The 26,932-nt window shown below is 44.3% G+C and overlaps 1 protein-coding gene across 4 annotated transcripts in view; it reads right to left on the reverse strand.

Annotated features, from left to right (window-relative positions):
- Positions 1-26,932, reverse strand: part of tacr1a (tachykinin receptor 1a) — a 69,400-nt gene that overhangs the window by 17,445 nt on the left and 25,023 nt on the right. The gene's annotated exons all lie outside the window — the stretch shown is intronic.

Below are 26,932 nucleotides of genomic sequence, written 5' to 3' on the forward strand. Positions count from 1 at the left end.
ATCTTATGCTGCATAACTAACCTGCCCTGGTACCTGTTGGATCAAAAAGTGAAAGAACTGGATTTTGTAATCTGACTTAGTCCTAGACTCTGGCATGCGGGTGCAGAGTCACATAAGTGTACCTTTTGGATGCACTTATTCAGACCAATTCTTTGTGCTGTCCTTGCCTAAAGAGTTTGAAGCTGGCAGCTCTGTTCTTGGAATGGACTCGAAAGCTTTATTTGTATCAACAGACAAAGTAGTGCTCAATTTGTGCATTGTTCCAGAGTGAGGCTTGAAGTGAACCAATTACTACTGTTGGTGAATTAAAATAATTTCCCTTAAAAAAAAAAAAGGTTATAAGAGTCCATAAGAGTGCAGCTCAAGGAACACCTAAGATGCTGCTCAGTAGCCTCAAACTCCCAGGCCTCTAGTAGAGGACCAGAGATTGAGGAGTACAGACACAGAGATGCAATCGCCCACTTCTCATCAGCCAAAGTAATGGCTATAACTGTCAACCTGCTGAAGTTCAAACTGAGCATCAGATTGGGGAAGAAAGGTGACTTAAATAACTCTAGACTCTGCATGGTTGTTGGTGCCTGACGAGCTGGTCTGAATATTTCAGAAACTGCTGACCTACTGTGACTTTTCCACAAAATCATCCCAAAGTTTACAGAGACTGGTCTGAAAAAGAGGAAATAGCTCCCTGGGTGAAAATGCCTCGTTGGTGTTAGAGCCTGGAGACGAATGGCCAGATAAGAAGGCAACAGCAGCTAAAACAACTTGTTTCTCCCAGTTTATACATACATTTAACAGGAAACAAGATAATGTATAATAGGTCCTGTTTCACAGCTTAAGTTACCTCCTTTGGTTTGCAAGAGTCAGGAGTTGATGTTACAAATATATCTTTTAATGAAATCCTGCCTTCATGCACCACCTGTCTTTCCTTAAATGTTCTTTAATTTATCATGAAACTGGTACACAGCTGCTGTTAAAGTGAATTGTTAAATGTTGTCATTTTTATGCTTACCACCTCTACATTGTTTCAAACTCTGTGATCAAGGCATTCCTTTGTCCCCCTCCCCAGCCTCTCGATGTTCTGGGGGGAGGCTGTAGTGTTTTATTACAAGCACATCCCATGTGAAGGATTTGGGCTAGAGGCAGGTGATGAGCATTATGCTCCACCGCCTGGTTCTGACCAAGGCTTCCCTCGTTAGTGAGTTAAAGACCGGTTGAAGATGTTCTGTTATGTCTTGTGTTCTTCATGAGGAATAAGTCTCTAAACTAGCGGGGCATATGGAAACACAGACCCAACATTTATTTAGCCATTATATCTCGAGCATGCAGCTATCCATGAGTTCAGTTTCTTCTTCGCACCTCATATGGGCAACAGCTTTTCTGCATCCTGATTCATGTGTGTGAGACTTTTGTAACATCAGCATCATATTTTTGTTTTGGCGAAAAGCAGGTGATTGTGTCTGACGTCCTGGTGTGTGTGAGTTACAGAGAGGTGTGAAAGTATGTGAGTGAAGCGGTATCCAGCTGGGGCAGACATGATTCTGCAGGTCACCTGCCCAGTGGACAAAAGAAATAAAATAGTTGTGTTGATGAAATATGAATGATAACATGAAGAGTGTTTGGTGTTTCTCAGCCTGAAGCAACTGCAATGCTACTTTCTGTTTTTAAGGAAGGATAGTTTAAAAAAAAAGAAAGACAGAGATGTGTGTTGTTTAAACAGTGATGAGAATAATGAAAACATGATGTGAGAGGTACATAAAACACACACAAACAGAAAATGCATTAACCATACTAACCCTACATGCATGTATATATACAATGAAACTCATGAAGACCAGACAGCATCTTAAGCATGAGATTCTGTTTGTCATCTTGTCCAAGTCACTAGTAAGATGAAAATGATACATAGAGTAGTGGACTGAATATTATAGGAGCACAGATGTTTGCACCACATAGGGAGAAATCAGAATGCTCATGAGGGGTCTTGAATGAGTGAGCTGAGTGAGCTGATTGTTGAGTTTCTGGTGTGTGAAGAAGTTTTAACATGGCGCACATTTGGTTACATGAGAAGAAACTTATTATGTGATGAGACAACAGGGTTATGCTGTATGTTGTGTGTGGCTGATTGGATGAATGTTTGAGATTAAACTGGTTGATGAATTAGGATTGGTATGATTCCCCCCCTCCCGAGATGAAGAACACGTGTCATGATTTAACAAGGCCTTTCCTTTCTTTTCCTGTCTTTTCTTTTCTTTCTTTTATTGTTTTTATTTTGTTACTTTCATAGTGCACTGAAAGTTTTGTTTAATTTCTCTGTCATCTAAGCAGATCTGAACATTGAATAGGAAGAACTACTACATGTTGTTGCGAACGGTTGCAAAGTGAGTTTCTCCAAAATTAAAATGGGCTCAGGAGAAAGCCACTTATTTGGGACAATTAGGAAGCGAGTCCCTTTTTCTATAAGGATTCAACGAGGAAATCCAGTATAAATTTTTTTCTTTTCGAAAGGTCGTCATTTTGCTGAAGGTGGAAACGAAATGCGACGATAGATTCCGCTATCAGCAAAGAAAGAATTAATGAATTAATGATGAGTGAAAATAAAAAAGATGGGGAACTGACTGACTGATAAAAGCTGACAAAAGCTGACAAGAATTGACTGACTTAACACCACTATGTGAACTTAACCCCCACGCTGATGTGACAAAGGTGTGGATGTATCTCTGTGTGTGTCTCTTATTGCAGGAGCAATAGGAGACCACAGGAGGAAACCTGGGTCACATGACTATGTGAACTCTGCAAATTTAACCTTTTTAGTTGTAATTTTTCTGGGTTTTTGAATTTATCAAGGGTGTTATTCACCACCTTGTGTTGCTCACAGAGCTCACTGTGAGAAAGAGTGTATACACCTGCGCAGCGATAACATTTACATTTCTTTTCTACAGTAGAGGATTAATCATGTGATTTGATCATGTGATTTACAGCAGGACACGCAACTTAATGTTTTTCTACTACAGGATTACTGAGTTTTTGTGTGAAGAAAACTGTGGTTACAGGCTATTTGTTGGTGATGAAATTACACTGTGTTGTTGAGAAAATGTTGTGAATGTTACAGGGGAGAAGTGAATACAGTGTGACACATACTGTGTTTAAAACCAGTGTTACTTCTTTTTACAGCAGAGTGTTAACTTTATGACCTTTTACAGTACCTCTGTAATCTGGATGGCCTACGCCTGACCACCAGTATAATGTTGTTTGTTTTTGTTGTTCTAATGTTTGTTTTTCCTTTAAGAGCGCTTGTAAAGGATTCAGCACAGACAGACAAGTGATAATTGAACAGATGTGCAGTGGTTACAGAATAGTTACATGGGGCTCATTATCTGACCACTATTGAACTTATGGTGAGTGACAAACTTAAGGAAAGTCACTGATTACAATGTGGAATGACGTTGAGATTACAATGATTTGGAGCAAATTATGGAAAAAGTAGGGGTTTAATGAGTTTAGAATAAACCTGCAATGATACTTGTCTCTGTGATGCTGAATACTTTATTACACTTATGAGCTACAGTTGGTTGCAAATGTGAAGTTTGTTTTAACTTAAAGACTTTGTCTTCTAGGATACAGGCTCCGGGTGGAGCTGGGAGTTAAATAAGTTTAACATTTAACCACTGACTAATGTTTTGAAACAGAAAAACTTTAAATAAAATGAAAGAGATTCGACGTTGACGTTGAGGAAGATAACTAAGGTGTACGACGTGCTCTGCCTTAAATCATCCGCGGCGTTGGAACATGAGAAACTGAGGGATGAAGGGAGTGTGCCAAGCTCCAAAAGTGACAGCGCAGAGGAGGTCCAGCGATGGACTTGTGGTTCTGTGAACAGCACAAATGCCGGTGACTGTGAAATAACTAACAGCACTTTTCCCAAAAATGAAGCCAGTAACTTACTATCCTAAAAGATTAGCTCTAGTTGCTTATGCTTTACCTCCATGTGTGAGATCAGTATGTGCAGCAGCTCAAGCTGTACAATGTTCTGGAAAATAGTTGTATTTTACCCTTTTGACACTGTTAGTTCTACACGAAGTAGATGTCTACTACTGCAGACTAAAATTACATTTCTGTCAGCTGCAAGACACTTGTCTTTAATGTTACTGCTACTCTTACAACCGCACATAACCATAAAGCGGTGCACAATTCTGAATCCGTCAACCCTTTTGCCAACGAAGGAAGAGGGCACTTCTCATGAGTGTAGAGAGCATGTGGAGACGGAGTGTAAGCCAAGAAATGACTTAATAGATGTGCCACTTGTTGAGGGAAAGGTTTGGTTTGTTGATGGTTTGAGCTTTACAACAGCAGAGTGACAGGCTAAAATAGGTTTTATTGTAGTAGACAGCAGAGGTGTGGACTCGAGTCACATGACTTGGACTCGAGTCAGACTCAAGTCATTAATTTTATGACTTTAGACTTGACTTGAAAAAATGTTCTAAGACTTGTGACTTGACTTGGACTTTTACACCAATGACTTGGGACTTGAATTGGACTTGAACCGGTTTACTTGAAAAGACTTGATATTTTACCCCAAATATAAAATTTAACTTGCATATTATATAGAGATTGAAAATGTGACGTCATTCACAGGTAGAACCGCAAAGGATTCTGGGAACTCGTGGCAAGCGGTACTAGCGCACGCTTTCAATTAAAATCAGTTATACAGCGATAAAAAGAAACACAAAAATGTCAAGAAGCTGTTGTATTATTAACTGCAATAGCCGGTCGCATGACAGCCACGAGAAGCCGACGGGTAAAGAGATCGGTTGTTATCGGATTACGTCGTTGAAGAGAAATTGTTCAAGCCATGTTTCCGAAGTAACAAAGACGCGACTGGATTGCAGCCATTCAAAGACCAAATATAACGTCCCAGAACACTCCAGCTCACAGGTTAGTCTGCTCCAAGCATTTACACGAAGGTCAGTGTTTTTTAGTAGTTAATACGTCATTTTTCTTAGCATAATTGGTGATATAGGTTACAAGCAAGTCTGGCGCTGAACAGAAATTGTCGCGCTATGCTTCTTTGTTTATTGTGCATAAATAGTAAATTATCCTGACACAATATTGTGTTTCGCTTCTGTTATTATGGTACACTGACAAAAACATATACTTTTATTCACAGGATAAAACAGGTTTTTTGTATCACTAATTGCCCAGTACGATTACAGCATACAGTATTATTGTCACTGCTACATTTCTGTGATGCTACCAGAAATTATTTCCACTACTAATTAATTACCGTTGAGCTCAAAGGTCCTATTAATAAACGGTTAAGGAATGTGTATTTATGACGACAATTTGTGAGACTGGTAAACTTATGATACGTACGATGGTCTTTCGTTCTACACGGTGCATTTCAAGGTCCTGTACCCATCCGTCGGTAAACTGTACCTGGGCTTGTTGCAGTGACCTGAAGTTACTAAACTTCATGAGTGTATGCACTCACTCCAAGAACCGTATGATTATAAATATGCATATAAATATGCTAAGATGAGATAGCTGACTTCATCTAACTAGCAAATGTTGTCCAGGCTACGTTGGTGATACAGTTTTTTTTAATGTGTATGATATTTTTGTCATGCGATTTTAAAGCTGGTCCTACAACCGCATCCAAGAATAACATGCAGCTTATCTCAGAACTGTCGGTGAAAATTATTCTTGGAGCTAGGTTTAATTGAGCTGCATTTTAAAGAGGTGCAATTTCACAATTTGTGTATATTTTCTAAGTTCACTATTTTGTCATGTGTTGAGAAAAACACAGATTTTAAAATTACACTGTCTAATATTTACATTTAGCATATAACTGCAACATTATTTTTTCGTTGTTTTTTTTTAAAGACTCGAAAGGACTTGAAATTCAAAGTTTCAGACTTGTGACTTGACTCGGACTTTTACACCAGTGACTTGAGACTCGATTCTGACTTGCCTGACATTACTTGAGACTTGACTTGAGACTTGAGGATAAAGACTTGAGACTTACTTGAGACTTGCAAAACAATGACTTGGTCCCACCTCTGGTAGACAGTGAGAAAGTTATCTGTGCAGGACAATTAGCATGTTTCATATCTGCTCAAGCAGCAGAAATAGTCATTTTTACAGAAGTGTTTAAAGCTGCAGAGAGACAAATTGTGACAATATACACTGATAGCCAATATGCATTTGCTACATTACATTTCTTTGCAGCGCAGTGGGCAAGACAAGGTATGACAGCCTAGAACATGCCAAATTCTTGCAAAATCTGCTGGAAGCAATAATATTGCCCAGTAGAATTGCCATTTGTAATTGTGCAGCACACACATGAGGGAAAGATCCAGTTGCATTAGGGAATGCTTTTGCAGATAAGATTGCAAAAGAGACAGTTTTAGGAGCACATGGCGTTCACATTTTTGCAGTGCAACACCGGCAGACATTGCCTATTATACGAGATGCATTGGCAGACATGCAGGCCCACTGCAGGCCCACCAGCTTGCAGGATGATGTTTATTATCTGTGTGATAAACCAATACTGCCTAAGAATTTATATAGGACTGCTTCTATTTTGAGCCATGGGCCGTGCCATGTCCCAACAGGAGGGATGATGGGAGAAGTAGAGCAACATTTTCATATTCTAGGATTTAATGCTTTAAAAAAAATTGCAGGTCATGTATGATATGTTGCAAGCACAATTCTCAGGGTAATTTGAGACCTAAGAGAGGGAAATTCCCCAGACCCAGTCACCCATTTCAAGTTATTCACAAGGACTTTATAGAGCTGTCCAACTGTAATAACTGTAAGTACTGTCTAGTGATAGTGTGCCCTTTTTCAAAGTGGGAAAGGGAAGCAGATGCCATTTCGGTTGCCAAAAGCAATATGTAAGAATATCGTCCCGGGACATGGGATTCCAGAGACTATTTATAGTGATAATGGCCCACACTTTGTAAATGAAATGATTGGGTTAATGACACAGCATCTAAAACATCATTGTTCATATCACCCACAAAGTGCAGGGTTGTTAGAGAGAACTAATGGGATAGTAAAGCTAAGACTTAGGGAAACAATGGAAGAGACAGGCAGGACATGGTTAGACTGTATAGAATTAGTTAAGATGTGCATGAGGATTACTCCAACATAGAACGGTCTGACACTCTTTGAGATTATATATGGTAGACTATTTAGGGCTCCAGTTTTCAGTAGTGATGATAGAAAAGCAGAAGAAAGAGCACATTAGCAGATTGGATGCTTAAAATGTTAAAAAGTGAAGAAGTCATGAGAACAAATGATCTGCCAGATGATTCTGTTTCTCCACAGGAACAGAGTCTGAAGTCTGGAGATTGGATGCTGATAAAGGCCATGGAGAGGAAGTGTTGATCCAGTCCACGGTGGGAAGGTCCCTATCAGGTGCTGCTGACGACGCCCACAGCAGTGAAGATTGCAGAGAGAAACACTTGGATACATCAAGCGCACTGCAAGAAGGTAACACACTTCCTGGCCGACTCTGGGTAATGGTGAAAAGTCCAGGGTACAAAGGGGGGAGAATATCTCTAGGACCTCTCGTCTCAATCCTGGTGAAGAAACCAACAGATCCAGAATCCAACTTAGAATGGCTAAGGAATGTGCTGTGCACCTTCTTGAGCCTGTTGACCCTGAGTGGATTAACAGGAGCGCACTGGTAAATGGTAAATGGCCTGTATTTATATAGCGCTTTACTAGTCCCTAAGGACCCCAAAGCGCTTTACATATCCAGTCATCCACCCATTCACACACACATTCACACACTGGTGATAGCAAGCTACATTGTAGCCACAGCCACCCTGGGGCGCACTGACAGAGGCGAGGCTGCCGGACACTGGCGCCACCGGGCCCTCTGACCACCACCAGTAGGCAACGGGTGAAGTGTCTTGCCCAAGGACACAACGACCAAGACTGTCCAAGCCAGGGCTCGAACCGGCAACCTTCCGATTACAAGGTGAACTCCCAAATCTTGAGCCACGATCGCCCCGCCACTGGGACAGAGCAAACCACACCCAGTACCCACATGGGTTTTCAACCAACTACTGGTGGCAGTTTATGAACACAACTGCTCACATAAACAAGAAGACCAATTATTATGCTTGTGATGCCACTGTCTACACATTCTTCTGGGCTGTGGCCAAGGCTGGACTGGGACAAAAAATCGGCCCAGGCATTTTGACTAGAGACCGGCCCACCAGGATAAAGATTGAAAATGTGACGTCATTCAGGGGTAAAACCGCAAAGGATTCTGGGAACTTGTGGCAAGCGGTACTAGCGCACGCAGGCTTTCAATTGAGCTCAGTTACACAGCGATAAAAAGAAACCCAAAAAATGGCAAGAAGCTGTTGTGTTATTAACTGCAATAGCCGGTCGCATGACAGCCACGGGAAGCCGACGGGTAAAGAGATCGTTTTTTTTTATCGGATTACGTCGTTGAAGAGAAATTTTTTAAGCCATGTTTCCGAAGTAAGAGCCGACGGATGGTCTGGATATACCAAATATAACGTCTCAGAACACTCCAGCTCACATGTTAGTCTGCTCCAAGCATTTCCACAGAGGTCAGTCTTCTGTTGTAGTTAATACGTCATTTTTCTTAACATAATTGGTGATATAGGTTACAAGCAAGTCTGGCGCTGAACAGAAATTGTCGCGCTATGCTCCTTTATTTATTGTGCATAATTAGTGAATTGTCCTGACACAATATTGCGTTTTGCTTCTGTTATTACCATGGTACATTGACAAAAACATATGCTTTTATTCACAGGATAAAACAGTTGTTTTGTATCACTAATTGTCCAGTACGATTACAGCATACAATATTATTGTCACTGCTACATTTCTGTAATGCTACCAGAAATTATTTCTATTACTAATTAATTGCGGTTGAGCTCAAAGGTTATATTAATAAACGGTTAACGAATGTGTATTTATGACGACGATTTGTGAGACTGGTAAACTTACCTTTGTTCGTACGATGGTCTTTCATTCTACACGGTGCATTTCAAGGTCCTGTACCCATCCGTCGGTAAACTGTACCTGGGCTTGTTGCAGTGACCTGAAGTTACTAAACTTCATGAGTGTATGCACTCACTCCAAGAACCATATAATTATAAATCTGAGCGTGGTGAAAGTTGGGCAGCACGCTAACGTCTTTGGTCCACTCTGTGTGCTCGTCTGACCCTTTCACTCCTTTGATTTTTTCCTCGTATCTTTTCTTTGTCTTTTCGTCGAGTCTGTCTTTGTACGGACCGGCATTGTTCTCCTTTTGTTTTGTACATTCCTTTTTTGTGCGGCAAAGAAAAAACAAGAAGGCATTGAAACCGGAGAATGAACGTTTTGCGGTGCTGCAAATGCTTGCATTTGATGCGGTCGTTGGATTGTTTTGCCACGAGTTCCCGGCATGCAATGCGCGAAAATCACGTGATTGTTAAACAAGCGGGAGGGTGCATCCGGCCTCCTCGGCTGTAATTGGTCCAGCCCAGAGTCGATCATGACTAATTGGCCAATCCAACACCTTTCATTATATATACCCTGAAAAAAAAAAATCCATCGGCCCATAAAAACAAAAAATTGCCAGCGGCCCACCGGGCAAATGCCCGGTATGCCCGATGGCCAGTCCAGCTATGGCTGTGGCCATATAGCATCACAGAGAGCGAGATAGTTTGTTTGCTTGCCTTAGCAACACACCCAGTACAAGGCTCTAGAGTGCGACCAATTTGGTCGCAAATGCGACCAAATTTTTCAGTGGTGCGACTAAAAAAAAATTTTTGGTTGCACCTGTGCGACCAACTGTTCGGATAGCAAAAAAAAAAAAAATCTGCAACCTTCCCTGTGGTCAACAACAGACACACATTTTGCCCCTATCGTGGACTAAACCAATCAGAGATAGTCAGGGGCGGGACCTCTCTGATTGACCGTGGTCCAGTTGAAAGTGCAGGTGGAAGTGGGAGGTGAGTAGCTTGAATAAAGCGATATCAATTCATTAAATCCTGAATCGACTTTTAAATATAACTGTGTTTTGCCAGAAACGCCAGATTCTCAGATTAAAGCTCACAAAACCATTTCAACAACAACCAAACAGCAAATGAGAGCAGGTACACGGATTCCACACAAAGACGTAAAGACAGAACGGACAGACGCAACTTTGTCTTTCTCGGCTTTCTCACCCGACGGCCTGTAGACGGACACACAGTCGGAGCTTAGCGATCCTGATGCGTCCGGTCCGCGCTGTGTTTACGTCTTTTTGCGTTGATTCTGAGCTGCAGGTTTTGTCTCTCTCCAACCAAAATTTACCGAGCCAACAGCAAAAGAAGCAGCAAACTGCGCTTCACATTTGATCAATGTCGTCATGAATTTTGCTGTTTTGCTTCCACGACTTCATGCACAGCTAGCTCTCGCTCTACAGTGGGGCAAAAAAGTATTTAGTCAGCCACCGATTGTGCAAGTTCCCCCACTTAAAATGATGACAGAGGTCAGTAATTTGCACCAGAGGTACACTTCAACTGTGAGAGACAGAATGTGAAAAAAAAATCCATGAATTCACATGGTAGGATTTGTAAAGAATTTATTCGTAAAGTAGGGTGGAAAATAAGTATTTGGTCACCTCAAACAAGGAAAATCTCTGGCTCTCACAGACCTGTAACGTCTTCTGTAAGAAGCTTTTCTGTCCCCCACTCGTTACCTGTATGAATGGCACCTGTTTGAACTCATCATCTGTATAAAAGACACCTGTCCACAGCCTCAAACAGACTCCAAACTCCGCCATGGCCAAGACCAAAGAGCTTTCGAAGGACACCAGGAAAAGTATTGTAGACCTGTACCAGACTGGGAAGAGTGAATCTACAATAGGCAAGCAGCTTGGTGTGAAAAAATCAACTGTGGGAGCAATCATCAGAAAATGGAAGACATACAAGACCACTGATAATCTCCCTCGATCTGGGGCTCCACGCAAGATCTCATCCCGTGGGGTCAAAATGATCATGAGAACGGTGAGCAAAGATCCCAGAACCACACGGGGGGACCTGGTGAATGACCAGCAGACGGCTGGGACCAAAGTAACAAAGGTCACCATCAGTAACACACTACAACGGCAGGGAATCAAATCCCGCAGTGCCAGACGTGTTCCGCTGCTGAAGCCAGTGCATGTCCAGGCCCGTCTGAAGTTTGCCAGAGAGCACATGGATGATACAGCAGAGGATTGGGAGAATGTCATGTGGTCAGATGAAACCAAAGTAGAACTTTTTGGTATAAACTCAACTCGTCGTGTTTGGAGGAAGAAGAATACTGAGTTGCATCCCAAGAACACCATACCTACTGTGAAGCATGGGGGTGGAAACATCATGCTATGGGGCTGTTTTTCTGCCAAGGGGACAGGACGACTGATCCGTGTTAAGGACAGAATGAATGGGGCCATGTATCGTGAGATTTTGAGCCAAAACCTCCTTCCATCAGTGAGAACTTTGAAGATGAAACGAGGCTGGGTCTTCCAACATGACAATGATCCAAAACACACCGCCCGGGCAACAAAGGAGTGGCTCCGTAAGAAGCATTTGAAAGTCCTGGAGTGGCCTAGCCAGTCTCCAGACCTCAACCCCATAGAAAATCTGTGGCGGGAGTTGAAAGTCCGTGTTGCTCGGCGACAGCCCCAAAACATCACTGCTCTCGAGAAGATCTGCATGGAGGAATGGGCCAAAATACCAGCTACTGTGTGTGCAAACCTGGTAAAGACCTATAGTAAACGTTTGACCTCTGTTATTGCCAACAAAGGTTATGTTACAAAGTATTGAGTTGTATTTTTGTTATTGACCAAATACTTATTTTCCACCCTGATTTACGAATAAATTCTTTACAAATCCTACCATGTGGATTCATGGATTTTTTTTTCACATTCTGTCTCTCACAGTTGAAGTGTACCTCTGGTGCAAATTACTGACCTCTGTCATCATTTTAGGTGGGGGAACTTGCACAATCGGTGGCTGACTAAATACTTTTTTGCCCCACTGTATCTCTCTCTGTACTTCAAGAACAGCTTCCCGTCTCCAATCTCTGTTTTCTGTATTATTCATTCGCTTATTACCCACCAGTCTACCGTTGTTTACAGCGCTGTGGCTGCTGTCTTTTTCTTTTCTTTTTTTCACTTAAATGACCTCAGACAAGAAAGCCTATTTTTTCTGTTATTCAATACTGAAGAAATTTAAACTTTATATGCAGAACATTGTAGAATATTTTTAAGGTTATCTGCTATAAAAAGCCAGACCAGCAAAATCTCCTTCATGTTTTTCTGTGTTTTATTCTCAGTTACTTTCACACAAAGGCATCTGCTGTGATGTTCACAATTCTGAAGAAGTCAGTACTGATAAATGATCAGAATTATAATATTTCTGACTGTCTGAGGCTAAGTTGAATTGAATCGGGACTTTGAAAACCAGAATCGAATGGATTATAGAAATCAGTGATGATACCCAGCCCTAGAGAGCAGCCTAGGCACGACAGAAGTGGATGTAGCTGTAATAGGAAAAGAACTATTGCTAACTTTTCTGTTAAGTTAAGGCCTGATCCTTCTGAAATTCATAGCCAGTGCTCTGACACGGTGTCATCAATCTTTGAATGCTGAAAAAGCACAGTGTATCCAGAAAATACAGGGTGGGCCATATAAATGGCCCACCCTGTATATAGCGCCAAATCACAGCAACAGTTGCCTCAAAGTACTTTATAGTGCAAGATACCATCATATTTTGGTGAATATAGACGTAAACACATGAAATATTTCCTCTGCTTATTATGTCTGGCGTCAGTTCTCGATTTTTTGAGCATAATAGCTTGCTAAATCCCTGAATGAAAATGCATGTTAAAGGTAATAATCATTTCTAAATCATAAGGTAACTATCTTTACATATCTGTTTGAACAAGGCAAAATTCAATTAAAATTCACATATTAAAATTTACAGCCTCTCTTTAGCTATAATGTCATAAGCATTCACGTCAGTAAGACTTGTCAGTGCCACCCTGGGTAAAGATGTCAAGGTGAGCTTTCTGACTCACAGACGTAAATGGTCTCCCATTGTGTTTCAAAACTGTCTTCATGTGGTGCTTTTTTATTCAAAGAGCCTTCAGAGACTTTACATCATTGCCAAAAATGGCACCAGATGCATATGGCATATGCACTCATTCTGAAGCGGTCCTTCATACGGTCTCCCCTCTCTAGACAATGAATTATGATGCAGACATGTAAAGCAAGCAAGGATCTGACTGAATCACTCACTTAAGCTTCAGATTAGCATACTTGAAATGGCTTTAAATTTATTACTACATCCAGCTTCACAGAAAAAAAAGCTTCCTATGCTTACATTTTGGCTCTACATTGTGTAAATAACCAGTGTAGTGAAATGTAATGAAATCACTCAATGAAATAAAATGACTCAAGCAATCCACTAATGTTAATGTCAAATGTGGTGGTCGGAGGGCCCGGTGGCGCCAGTGTCCGGCAGCCTCGCCTCAGTCAGTGCGCTCTAGGGCAGCTGCGGCTACAGTGTAGCCAGTGTGTGAATGTGTGTGTGAATGGGTGGATGACTGAATGTAGTGTAAAGCGCTTTGGGGTCCATAGAGACTAAGTAAAGCGCTATACAAATACAGGCCTTTTTTTTAACCATTTAATAAATGAGAGTCCACAGAGACATAATTTAGATACCCAAAACTAACAAAGTAGCTACACAAAGTCAGGTTTATCCATTAAAGCTGATTTTACTTTTCTGTTTATTTTTGAACTTCTTAGTTTTCATTTTTTAAAATGTTTGGTCTTTTTTCACTATGATGATTTTCCCTCATCACCACATTCAAACCTTCTCATTTCTTGTATGCTTATGATTATGGTCATGATTCTTGTTGAATCCCTAGCTATTACTGTTCCAGTGACACTGGCTGGCGATACCCTGTTAACCAACAGCTTTTAGCACAAGGAATATTTCCCGAAACGATTGCATGTGGTTGCTCAAGACGTCTGGCAGTCGATGTGAAATCGACAGCTAAAGACTCAGTAATAGGGACCTAGAGATTGTTTAAGTGAGTATTTTTTTCTGGAGGTCACCATGGGGTTGCTAGCTGGTCTTCAGGCCTATGTGACTAGGTTTTTTTCCTGTTAGCTTCCAAACTGAAGGTAAGAAATAAAGTCATAACATGCTTAAAACTAGCTTAAATAGCTACTACAGACTATGTACAAAAGAAAACATAAGAATATGGAGAATAAAGCTAAAGCATAAGTGCCTTATAACTGAATTATGTCTAAACAGAGATGTACCTGTTAGAAAAGAAGACCGACTGTGCAGATGGTTTATGGGAATTTACCATTTGGCTTACTTGATCCTTAGCCCCAGTTAAACCTTTTCTGATTATTATTGCTAGGTTAAAGTCTTAGTGGATAATGTTTGGATCTTCAGAGTCAAAAGAGATGGCAATGTTAGTTTTGTACTGTCTCAGTGTGGAGTGTCCTTTGGTTTCACAGTGAAGAGCCACCCTCAATTTATCACACCCTCTTTCAAAACACTAAAACACTTTAAGACAGAGGACTGAAGTGAACTACTATGCGAGAACTATTTCTATCATTGAAATTTATGGCTTCCACAATTTGAACACAGTTCAGCTTTTACATCTCTAGTCTGTCCTACTGGTGTTAGGGAAAAGTGTTAAAAGGTTACTTTAATTAAACAATCTTCTTTATATCTGGACATGTTGGAATTGTGTAACTAACTTCATAATATTCATTCTTTTACATTTATATTTTCTGTCAAACTGGGGCCTAACATGGAGGCTACATTAGCTTTAGAAAGCTGCAAATGTAATTTTAATGATTTTGTCCATTTTATATTAAAGAAAACAGTGAATACTCAGTAGCTGATATATAGACTCACGAATCCACACGTTGCATGGTTCTGTCATTCTGCACCATTTTGGCTTTGATGAATACACCACAAGATTTTAGAAAATTAACTTACAGTTTGATATTTATGTCCAGTGCTCAGAGCAGAAGTAATTATCTGGTTAATAGTTGTGTAATTCTGGCAGGTGAACCAACTGTGGGTCAGCGTTTAAAACCTCCCCACGTGTTAATATGTTGTGGTATTTTCCCCCATTTTAGATTTCTATTCACTCAGTTACAGAATGGTAAATGGCCTGTATTTGTATAGCGCTTTACTTGGTCCCTAAGGGCCCCAAAGCGCTTTACACATTCAGTCATCCACCCATTCACGCACGCATTCACACACTGGTGATGGCAAGCTACATTGTAGCCACATCCACCCTGGGGTGCACTGACAGAGGCCGGACACTGGCGCCACCGGGCCCTCTGACCACCACCAGTAGGCAACGGGTGAAGTAAATAACCGAGACTGTCCAAACCGGGGCTCGAACCCGGCAACCTTCGGGCAACCTTCTGATTACAAGACGAACTGCCAAATCTTGAGCCACGGTCAAGATTGTGTTCATTGCAATGGCTGCCGACAAATCACAAAAGAAAATCGGTGTCGATATTCCAGAAATAAAATCATTTGTGTGGCTTAAATGCTCATTGTTGGCTGGTTTTTTGCTGCAGACAGGAAGGAAAAAATCTGTCTGTGACATCATTTCTTGACACACATATTCTCTAAAGGTGTGAAAGCTTGTGCTGGTGCTCACAAACACCAGCTACTATCTATGTGTGCTGTTGCTGTTTATATATTGCAGTTATCTGGGCATTATCGACTTAGTATTTCAGCAGCAGTAATAGATAAATGTTGTGGGTTCTGAGGAGAGTCTTATAGCAGAAAGCCGCCAAGATTAAGCAGCATTACACACATAATGGAAATGTCTGATATACACTCAGTGCATATGCTCCTTTATCGGGTCAGTAAAATATTTAACAGGCCTGGTTCTCTCTGTGTTGCCAGATTTTGTATTTTGGTTTTTCTTTGTTTCTGTTCCCCCTGATCTTTGGTTGTTTTACCTTCTGTCTTTGTGGTTGAGGAACTGTAAGCAGCGACCCCAGAACTGTGTATATTTGCAGTAACATGACTCAGGAAAGGTGATTTAGTGCTTCATTTATTATCTCTTGTTGCGGAGGACACACTGAAGCATCTCTTATGAACATGAAGGAGGTAATGCAGTCCCACAATTCATAACATCAATTAATACTCAACAGTAAATCACAAAAAGTGTTGCAAGTCGTGCCACTCTGCCGCTGAGGTTTTGAACCTTCAGCAGCAGGTAACATTAAACCCACAGGTGTACCTTGAACATTGAAAAATTTGAAAAAGCAGTTGCTCCCTAAACCTAATAATTGGTTGGGCTTCAGTCAAGCGTTTATGATAACTGTCAGTGAGTCTTTCCTCTGACTGTGAAGGAACTATGGCCCACTTTTCTTTGCACATTTCTTTTAAGTCACACTGGTTTTCAAGCAGGAATAAACCGTTTAAAGTTACACCAAAGCATCTTAATTGGATATAACTCCGGACTTTGACTAGACCACTCCAAAAGATGAATTTTGTTTTATTTTTTTTAGCCATTCATGTGTTTTGGTGTACTACATGTACTTGAGCTGTCAGACATTCTCCCTCAGGATGTTGTGGTAGAAAGAAGAACTCTTAATCTCAGCAGGTTATCCTGAAGCAGCAAAGCAGACCCAGACCATCACACCACCATGTTTGACTGTTGGTATGATCTCCTTTTTATGAAATGCTATGTTAGTTTTATGCCAGATGTAACGAGACTCAAACCTTCCAAAAAGTTCAACTTTTTGCCAACTATTTTCCCCAAAGTCTTGGGGTTCCTCAAGATGATCAGCAAATGTGAGACAAGCTTTTTTGTTCTTTTTATCTCATGGATACCATTTTTGTCCAGTGAACACTCAGTCTAACTGAGACTGAGAATTTCCAAGCATAATTGTGGTTGGTCACAGTTAACTCATAATTTAACAAGACTGGGGCTATTTCACAGGGTGAGGTAGGTTTGAATAGCCGCTTTTCTTTAAAAAGTCTTGATGCATGCTCAATCATCCAGGTAAGTAAATCCTAAAAGGTTGATTCTGTTCATCTGGACGTAGCGTTTTCAGTGGGAGAAACGTTTCATCACTCATCCAAGTGACTTCTTCAGTCTCAGCTGATTGCACGTTTCCCCAACCTTATAAACAGTACATTGCACAATGATACTTGATAATTAGACATCAGGGAAACCAAATAACCTCTGGCTAAATGGATGGCACAACACAGAAGAGCTATCTCGTCAGGCCAGGACTCTGCAGTCTATTTACACCTACAGGCCAGTGGACACTCTTTCAATGATGAGGATGTACACATCCTGAATGGGGAGAAACCCTGGTTTGAGTGCAGAGTCAAGGAGGCCATTTACGTGAAAAGGGAAAGACCATCTCTGAATCGAGGAGGGGGCCTAAGCGTACATCTTTCGCCATCTTAAAATGCTGTGATTGTAGCCATTCCCCAACTCGCTGTGAATGGTACTCATGGCCATTGATCAGTGGTCTTTGATCAGTGGTTGTTGATCAATGGTCATGACGATTTGCATATTAATGATCAACCTTTTAGGATTTCCTTTAAAACCTGAAATGATCCTTTAAAAACTGCACTTTGAATTTACTTGGGTATCTTTGACTAATATTATAATTTGCTGATCTACATATGAAAAGTTTACAATAATAGCCATAGCTTCATTAATCATTAAGCATGATCATTAATCAAGTTCAACTTTAGTCACAAAAAGCCCAAATAAATGGCAGGATTTATACTGGATCATCTCTACATGAAGGTAGAGAAGGAAAGAAGATACGACGAACAAATAATCTAGAAATAAATATGAAATCTTTTTTACTTTGACCTTGTGAGAACCTATGGACTAAACGCATCTTTTTTTTTTTGACTATTTCATTTATTTTTCAGCTTCTGCAATTCCCTGAATGTTTCTACCCGTTTCTCATTTCCCAATCATCGCTATAGTCTTTTCCTTCTTTGACAGATTATCTGTGGTTTTTCTCTTCTCAGTATTTGGTACTTTTGTTGTCATTTGTATTCTCTGTGAAACTTCTTATAGGTTCTTGCTTTGTACTGTATGTGAGTCTGTGCTTGTGTGCCAGTGTTTCCAAATATGATTTCAAATATCCAGTTATTTAAGCTCCTGTTTTGTTGACAAAGCAGCTCTCCAGTCATTAACATTCGTGTATAATCAGTCTCGGCTGGCAGTTTTGTAGCATTACTCTAAAATTCTACACTTCCTACAAACTCAAATGCCATTAAAATACAGCTTCACTGAGATGAAAGCCATCTCCACAAATCAGATTAATGAGCACAGTCGTAGTTCTGAAAAAAAAAAAAGCTGGAGGTTTGTTTCTTGCTCGCAGCTGTTTTCCTCCACCTGAGTTGACCACATTCCTAAAGGAGGAGCATTTCCAATGCCAGCACGTTTTACAGTTCATAATGGTTGTTATGGCCTCGTATTTGGGTGTATTTGAGTTTCTCCGACTTGTTAGTTTTGTTGATATTTGTAAAAAAATAAAATAAAATACATTGAATATATAGAGCACTTAGTAGCTGTGTGGTTAGTAAAATGTTCTTTTTGTAGTAGTTTAGAAGCTTAGTTAGAGACTCATTTGATCACATTTCCTGCTGCAGAAGTTCACGATTGATTATGGAACTTCTTTTGTTGATATTAACAGACTTCCTCACTGAGATTTGGTTCACACTGTGGAACAGGCCTTTCTAGAAAGAGTGGTCGAGTAACACAGGATGTTATGTCTAGATTTCTACTGGAGCTGCGACATGACACTTACCAGATCGACTCCTTGACAGAGTCATTCTGCTCAGAGGGCCCGAGCAGGCTCTTATTTCTAAGTGATGAATGACGCTTTAGGGAAAGGAAGCTGCAATATATCACCTAACTGACATACAAGCAAAATCAATAAAACCTTACTCAGTGGAGGTCACAGCTGCACTGACAAATTACACACAGTAATTTATATATACAGGTTAATGTGTGTGTGTGCATGTGTGTCTTTAAATGCATAATAATTAATGAATATGGAATACATTTTTAACACATGGGAACAAATGGATGCATGCCTGTTGTTCAATAGTAGCGTTCATATAAATATAAATATAAATACATAAATAAATATATCTATATATAGATATATAGATAGATAACTTTATAGATATATATGGAAGGAAGGTCAGCTGTTTTTTGACTTTTCTTGCTAACAGAGGCAAAAGATTACTGGAGGTAACAGGAGGACAACTCCAGACTGCTTCACTGTCACTAATGACAGGCTCATGTCGTGCAATTTTACAATGCCCAAAACATGCTGTAGCATGTTAAGGGGGAATAGTTTGTAAGCTGTCAGTGAAAGCATGCAGTAACATCTATTAATACCCACCTATGAGACCTTGCATACTAATTCCCACTGACTGCAAAGTCAAAGCGTTGGGCTTTAATCACAAGTGTCATTTACAGTCTTGTTAGCTCAGCTTAGTAACTGTTTTCTCACTCAGCTCCGGCATGTCACTGATTATGGTTTCATTAAAAAAAATAATAAGTGTAGCAGGCACCCCATCATGAACAATGAAATTGCTGTTGTGATGTTCATAATAAGCTATATTTCCATGGAGAAATGTGGGAGAATATGGGGACGGCAGTGGCAGACTGGCACCGAAGCAGAGTAAACATCGCTGCTGATGAGCTGAGAGGGTGCCATCAGTGGGGCTGCGATCAGCCTGTGTTTGTGTGTCATTGTGTGGGTGTTTTTCTGTGTTAACATTTGTAGAATCTACCTGTGTTATTGGCATCATATGTGGTATTGGACAGTCATCCCACTAGGATTACAAGAAGACAAGCAGGAGAAACTGCAGGTCACTGGGGTGGTGTAAAGTGGGGATTCGTCCTTTTTAGATATGCTGTGTTTATCTAGCTTTGGCTAAAGCACCTTCTGAAGTTTGTATAACACAGCAAGGTGTCCGTGTGTGCAGAGAGAAGATTAACAGGCGCATTTGCACAACAATACATTTCTTTGCCTTTTCTTTGATCTCAGATCACGGGGTGAGGGGAAATGCATTTGGAGCACTTCGACAGAAGTGACAGCTTTTGCTGTTTCCTCTGCTCAGGCAATGCATAAATATGGTGTTAAAATGATTCATGTTAATGTTCACTCACTGCCTTGATATGAAAGCTCTTTGGTCCTATTTTAGCAACCAGAGGAAACATGATAATTGGAGGAAAGGGTGCTGACTGGTCATGCCTGAATGAACTGCCTGACCAGGCTCACATAGTAGTAGTAAACCATTTGAAGAGCCTGTTTTAACCTTCTTTAACTTGCAGCATCTCTCATCCAAATATCTGCCACACATCTTGTCAAACCTCTGCAGCACTCACACAGTTTCATATAATACATGATGAGAGTACTCAAATCTGCCAGTGGATAACATCAGGCATTAGTTCAAGCAGACCACAAAGTCAAGCACAGCACCAGTCTCAACAGGTGAGCTCATCTCAACACCAAGCCATTGGCCGGTGGGTCCATCCAATCCAAATCTCAGATAGGGCACAATATTTAAGCTGCTGCACCCTGCCCACAGTTGTTGCTGCCCATCTGCGATCCACTCTGAAACACAAATCCACCCCAGCTCCTCCTTTCATGTTTTTCTGACTTAATATCATTTAGTACTCTGTTTACTACTAGGTTTTTGCAGCTTTTAGTGATATTATTTTTCTGTTTAAATGCTGTTTCACTTAAGGTCCACATCTACTTCTCTAAGGGTGTGTTGTTTGGGTTTTGCCTTCTGTCTTCAGAAGAATAAACACAGTCTGATGCTAAAAGATTTTGGCACTAAAGGCTCTTTGAAATCAGCCTAAACTGGAAAATACAGATAATTTAGGGAGCCAGTCGGTAGCCCGGACTTCCAACAGTATGATTAGGATGTGAAAACTTCAGCAGAAAACAATAGTTGCTTCCATCAAACTTCTCCATAAGACAGACTTAAGTAATTAAAAGATATTCAACTAACTAATTAGTTTCCACCATTTAACTAACAAAAACTCCAAAGTTTCTGACCTACGCATTTGAAGTGATATTCTTGATTTTTGCATTTATTAGTATTTTAAATTAGCCATTAAATCATAACTGTCATGGTCCTGGGCCGTGTTGGCCCAGTATTCTTAGTTCTCTTGTATTTTTGTATTCAGTTCCCTGTTTAGGTTCTGTTTCCTGAGTTGCCCTGTTATGTTGTTCCCTGTGTGCTTTCCCTTTGTGACTCTCACCCCCTGTGTGCCCCTCTATGTATTCATGAGCCCTTGTCCCCTTTCGTGTTTTATTCCATGTTTTCCCCAGCCTGTTATGTCGGTGTTCTCCCCGTGCTCTCTCCTCCTGTCTGAACCTCTGTACTTCCTGTTTGACTCTGCCCGTCTCCCGTCAGTGTTATGTTCACCCCGCCCTGTCTCGTTATGGTTATCTGTGTCAGCTGTGTTCCCCGTGTGTTCCCACTTTCCTCGTTAACCCTCTGTGTATTTATGTCTGCGTCTCCCTCTGTTCGGCGTCGCGTTCTCCCTCATGTTGTGTGTTATTCTCCCCGTGGTTCCTGGTACATCTCATGTTTAGTTTTTCCAGTTTAGTTCAGTACTGTTTTGTGTTTCACCATTAAGCCAGCATTAAAACTGTGATCTGTAAGTTTATCCCCGTGTCTGTGAGTCTGCATCTTGGGTCCTTCTCCTGCCTGCCACACAACGAATCATGACAGAAGAACGCGACCACGAACTGGACCCAGCAGCTCACAACCCCTCCGCAGACCTCCAGGAAGACTTGGTCTACACGGTGGAATACCACTGTGAGGAATGGGCAACGCTGCCTAGAGGTGAATACCGGGAGACCGTAGCCGTCCGTCTTCAGCAGATGGTGTCCGGGCTCCCGTGGCTATTCGGCGCGCTGCGCCCCCACATCCGGGACTTTCTTGTGTCCGCCGTGGGCATCCGCCCGGGGCAGCTGTCCCAGAAAGAACCGGAAACGGTCAGGATCGGGACCATGGGGCTCACCACCGTTACGCCGCCTGTTTGCTTCTCATCGGCTTCTACATCTTCGCCACCGCCTGTCTACACTACGTGGCGCACGGAGATGCCAGAGGCCAGCGACTTCGGTGAAGAGGAGCAGCAGCAGGTGTTACGGGCGTATCGGGAGGACGAGCTCCGTTGGAAGCCCTGGCTTATCACCGAGGAGGAGCTCTCGTCAGCTGTCCCACCACAGACCGACCACCCACCCTCGCCGCCGCGATCGGGCTACTCGTCTCCTGCTTCCTGCCTGGCACGGATGTGGTCTGAGGGCGAGGAGCCGGTCGCCACGGAAGGCCAGGCTGAGCCCACAGCCGCCCCTAAGAGGAAACGGCGTTCCCGCCGCTGTCGCGCACCGCCACGGCCCGTTCTGCCCTCCACTGAGCAACACGAGGTGGCTGTGGGGGGCGCGGATTCCGACCTCGAGGAGCGGCAGCAACTGGAGGAAGAGCTACGAGAGGAGCCATGGCTCGCTCCCCCCTACGATGAGGTTTTCCGCGGGACACGGCTAGCCCTTGGGGGCCCCCGGAGTTGCCTGGGACTCCCGCCTGCCACTCCGCTTACTACCGCCTCCTCAGCCGCTGCGACGCCTCAGGAGCCTCCATCTCCCACGTCTACGGGGCCCACGGCCAAAAGAAAACGGCGTTCGCGTCGCCACCGCATCGCCCGACGCTCGGAGGTGAGTGAAACTGTCCAGTCGCTCCAAGTTACCTCTGAGCGGAAGGCATGTGAGGAGGCTACGGACTTAGCCGGTGAGGTGGCTAGCAATGAGCCATTCACCGAGCCGCAGGCCAGAGACAGTTCCGCTCCCGCTTCACTCAACCCGGCAGGGACCACAGACTCGATTCACAGACTGACAAGGTTTCCCACTGCCTTTGGTTTTAATAACGGTAGGGAGGTGTTTCCTTTGGTGTCTCTTTCCGTGTCTGCAGTTCCAACTAAATCTGAGTTGCCTATGGTTTCTCTCTTCCCTCCTGAGCCGGCCCTGCTCCTCCATCAGTGGGCAACGAAGGCATAGCTAGTGCTCCGGTGTGCCCAGCTACACTTGCTTTTCACGAACCAGAGACTGTGAACACTGGTCATGAACCCCTAGCATGTTACCAAGATGCACACATAACAGCAGATCATGGTGACCAGGACACTGTAATGTCACAACACGTCTCCTGTCTCCCCATAGGTAATAAACCAGGTGGTTCTGAACTGTTTTGCTCCAGCACCATAACCACCACTCAGGAGATGGAAGCTGGGGTCAGGCTTTATGTGACACCATTTTCTCCTGCCTCTATGAACTCGTCACTAGATAGGGTTTTGGCCCCGAACAATGTCGTAACCACCCTCTCTCAGCCTGAAGTGTCACCTGCTTCAGTTAATGGTTCACGTACCGTTTCACCTGTATCTGTCTCTCCACTCAATAGGGTTAGCACTCTGAAGCCACAGATCACTGCAGGTACGGGTTCCAACAAACACATCCATCCAACACACCACAGTCATGCTACCACGGTGCCATTGGTTAGGTCCATATCTGTGTATTTACCGTTTTTCCAGGAGTCAGCTCCTGATGATCTAAGCTTTGTTTTTGTGGATCGAGTGGTGGTTCTTGTTTTCCGTATGGTCGAACCAGCTCCTCTGAGCCGCACACTACCACCGGTTGAGTCCAACCAGCTTATGTTGACCTCTCCTAGGACTACACAGACTGGGCTAGTAACCTCTGAGCCACTTTGGACTGATGCAGACTTTGGGAACCTAATGAATGCTGGCTCAGAACTGGTGGTCCCTACCACTGTCCACTTCATGGTTTCTTGTGTTAAGATGTTAAGCCCTATAGACTGTTTTTTACCTGCTCTCTCTCTCTCTGGGTTTGTGCCTCAGCAGCCTGTGTTTCCTCAGCTCCTAGTCCAGCCAGGGGCCTTCATAACTGTTTGTCCTGCGTCTGCTGTTGGACTCCCAGGTGTGCCTATCCGGCACCCTGCGGTGACGCCACCGCTTCGCGTCACGTCAGCTGGAGGGCCCGAGGGGCCCGTTCAGCCTCCTGTCTCCGCTGGAGGGTCCGAGGGGCCCGTTCAGCCTCCTGTCTCCGCTGGAGGGTCTGAGGGGCCCGTTCAGCCTCCATCAGCCTCTGCAGCTCCGCCTGGTCCAGCCTCAGCCTCAGAGTCTTCGTCCTCGTCTGGCCCCGCCTCAGAGTCTTCGTCCTCGTCTGGCCCCGCCTCAGAGTCCTCGTCCTCGTCTGGCCCAGCCTCTGAGTCTCCTGCTTCGACTGGTCCCGCCTCGACTGGTCCTGTGCCCACCGGGCCTCGGCCAGTGCGCCTGACACTGGAGAGCCGCCGCTGCCTTCCGCGCGGCCGGCCTCCTGAACTGCTCCGTCGTCTCCTTCGCCGCCGCCGCTGCCTTCCGCGCAGCCGGCCCCCTGAACTGCTCCGTCGTCTCCTTCGCCGCCGCCGCTGCCTTCCGTGCGGCCGGTCCCCTGAACTGCTCCGTCGTCTCCTTCGTCGCCGCCGCTGCCTTCCGCGCGGCCGGCCTCCGGACCAGCTCTGTCACCTGTGCCACCCGCCCGGTCGGCCCCCCGACCGTGTGACCCGTGAACTTTTGTGCCGGTGGGCTCTGGGTCGGCCCCCTGAACTTTATTTGAACTATGGTCTTGTGCTCCTGTGTTTTCTGCTGTTCGTTTTTGTTTTTTGTTCCGAGCCCTCCGTCCTGGGCCCTCGCCGCCCGCCCTGGGTCGTTTTCTGTTTGGTTTTTGTTTTCCTGTGTTTGGGCTGTCTGGAGCCTGCCCTTGTGGGGGGGGGGGGGGGGGGTGATGTCATGGTCCTGGGCCGTGTTGGCCCAGTATTCTTAGTTCTCTTGTATTTTTGTATTCAGTTCCCTGTTTAGGTTCTGTTTCCTGAGTTGCCCTGTTATGTTGTTCCCTGTGTGCTTTCCCTTTGTGACTCTCACCCCCTGTGTGCCCCTCTATGTATTCATGAGCCCTTGTCCCCTTTCGTGTTTTATTCCATGTTTTCCCCAGCCTGTTATGTCTGTGTTCTCCCCGTGCTCTCTCCTCCTGTCTGAACCTCTGTACTTCCTGTTTGACTCTGCCCGTCTCCCGTCAGTGTTATGTTCACCCCGCCCTGTCTCGTTATGGTTATCTGTGTCAGCTGTGTTCCCCGTGTGTTCCCACTTTCCTCGTTAACCCTCTGTGTATTTATGTCTGCGTCTCCCTCTGTTCGGCGTCGCGTTCTCCCTCATGTTGTGTGTTATTCTCCCCGTGGTTCCTGGTACATCTCATGTTTAGTTTTTCCAGTTTAGTTCAGTACTGTTTTGTGTTTCACCATTAAGCCAGCATTAAAACTGTGATCTGTAAGTTTATCCCCGTGTCTGTGAGTCTGCATCTTGGGTCCTTCTCCTGCCTGCCACACAACGAATCATGACAGAAGAACGCGACCACGAACTGGACCCAGCAGCTCACAACCCCTCCGCGGACCTCCAGGAAGACTTGGTCTACACGGTGGAATACCACTGTGAGGAATGGGCAACGCTGCCTAGAGGTGAATACCGGGAGACCGTAGCCGTCCGTCTTCAGCAGATGGTGTCCGGGCTCCCGTGGCTATTCGGCGCGCTGCGCCCCCACATCCGGGACTTTCTTGTGTCCGCCGTGGGCATCCGCCCGGGGCAGCTGTCCCAGAAAGAACCGGAAACGGTCAGGATCGGGACCATGGGGCTCACCACCGTTACGCCGCCTGTTTGCTTCTCATCGGCTTCTACATCTTCGCCACCGCCTGTCTACACTACGTGGCGCACGGAGATGCCAGAGGCCAGCGACTTCGGTGAAGAGGAGCAGCAGCAGGTGTTACGGGCGTATCGGGAGGACGAGCTCCGTTGGAAGCCCTGGCTTATCACCGAGGAGGAGCTCTCGTCAGCTGTCCCACCACAGACCGACCACCCACCCTCGCCGCCGCGATCGGGCTACTCGTCTCCTGCTTCCTGCCTGGCACGGATGTGGTCTGAGGGCGAGGAGCCGGTCGCCACGGAAGGCCAGGCTGAGCCCACAGCCGCCCCTAAGAGGAAACGGCGTTCCCGCCGCTGTCGCGCACCGCCACGGCCCGTTCTGCCCTCCACTGAGCAACACGAGGTGGCTGTGGGGGGCGCGGATTCCGACCTCGAGGAGCGGCAGCAACTGGAGGAAGAGCTACGAGAGGAGCCATGGCTCGCTCCCCCCTACGATGAGGTTTTCCGCGGGACACGGCTAGCCCTTGGGGGCCCCCGGAGTTGCCTGGGACTCCCGCCTGCCACTCCGCTTACTACCGCCTCCTCAGCCGCTGCGACGCCTCAGGAGCCTCCATCTCCCACGTCTACGGGGCCCACGGCCAAAAGAAAACGGCGTTCGCGTCGCCACCGCATCGCCCGACGCTCGGAGGTGAGTGAAACTGTCCAGTCGCTCCAAGTTACCTCTGAGCGGAAGGCATGTGAGGAGGCTACGGACTTAGCCGGTGAGGTGGCTAGCAATGAGCCATTCACCGAGCCGCAGGCCAGAGACAGTTCCGCTCCCGCTTCACTCAACCCGGCAGGGACCACAGACTCGATTCACAGACTGACAAGGTTTCCCACTGCCTTTGGTTTTAATAACGGTAGGGAGGTGTTTCCTTTGGTGTCTCTTTCCGTGTCTGCAGTTCCAACTAAATCTGAGTTGCCTGTGGTTTCTCTCTTCCCTCCTGAGCCGGCCCTGCTCCTCCATCAGTGGGCAACGAAAGCATAGCTAGTGCTCCGGTGTGCCCAGCTACACTTGCTTTTCACGAACCAGAGACTGTGAACACTGGTCATGAACCCCTAGCATGTTACCAAGATGCACACATAACAGCAG

This window comes from Rhamphochromis sp. 'chilingali' (genome assembly GCF_963969265.1).
Source record: "Rhamphochromis sp. 'chilingali' genome assembly, chromosome: 10".
In the NCBI taxonomy this organism is placed as follows: Eukaryota; Metazoa; Chordata; class Actinopteri; order Cichliformes; family Cichlidae; genus Rhamphochromis; species Rhamphochromis sp. 'chilingali'.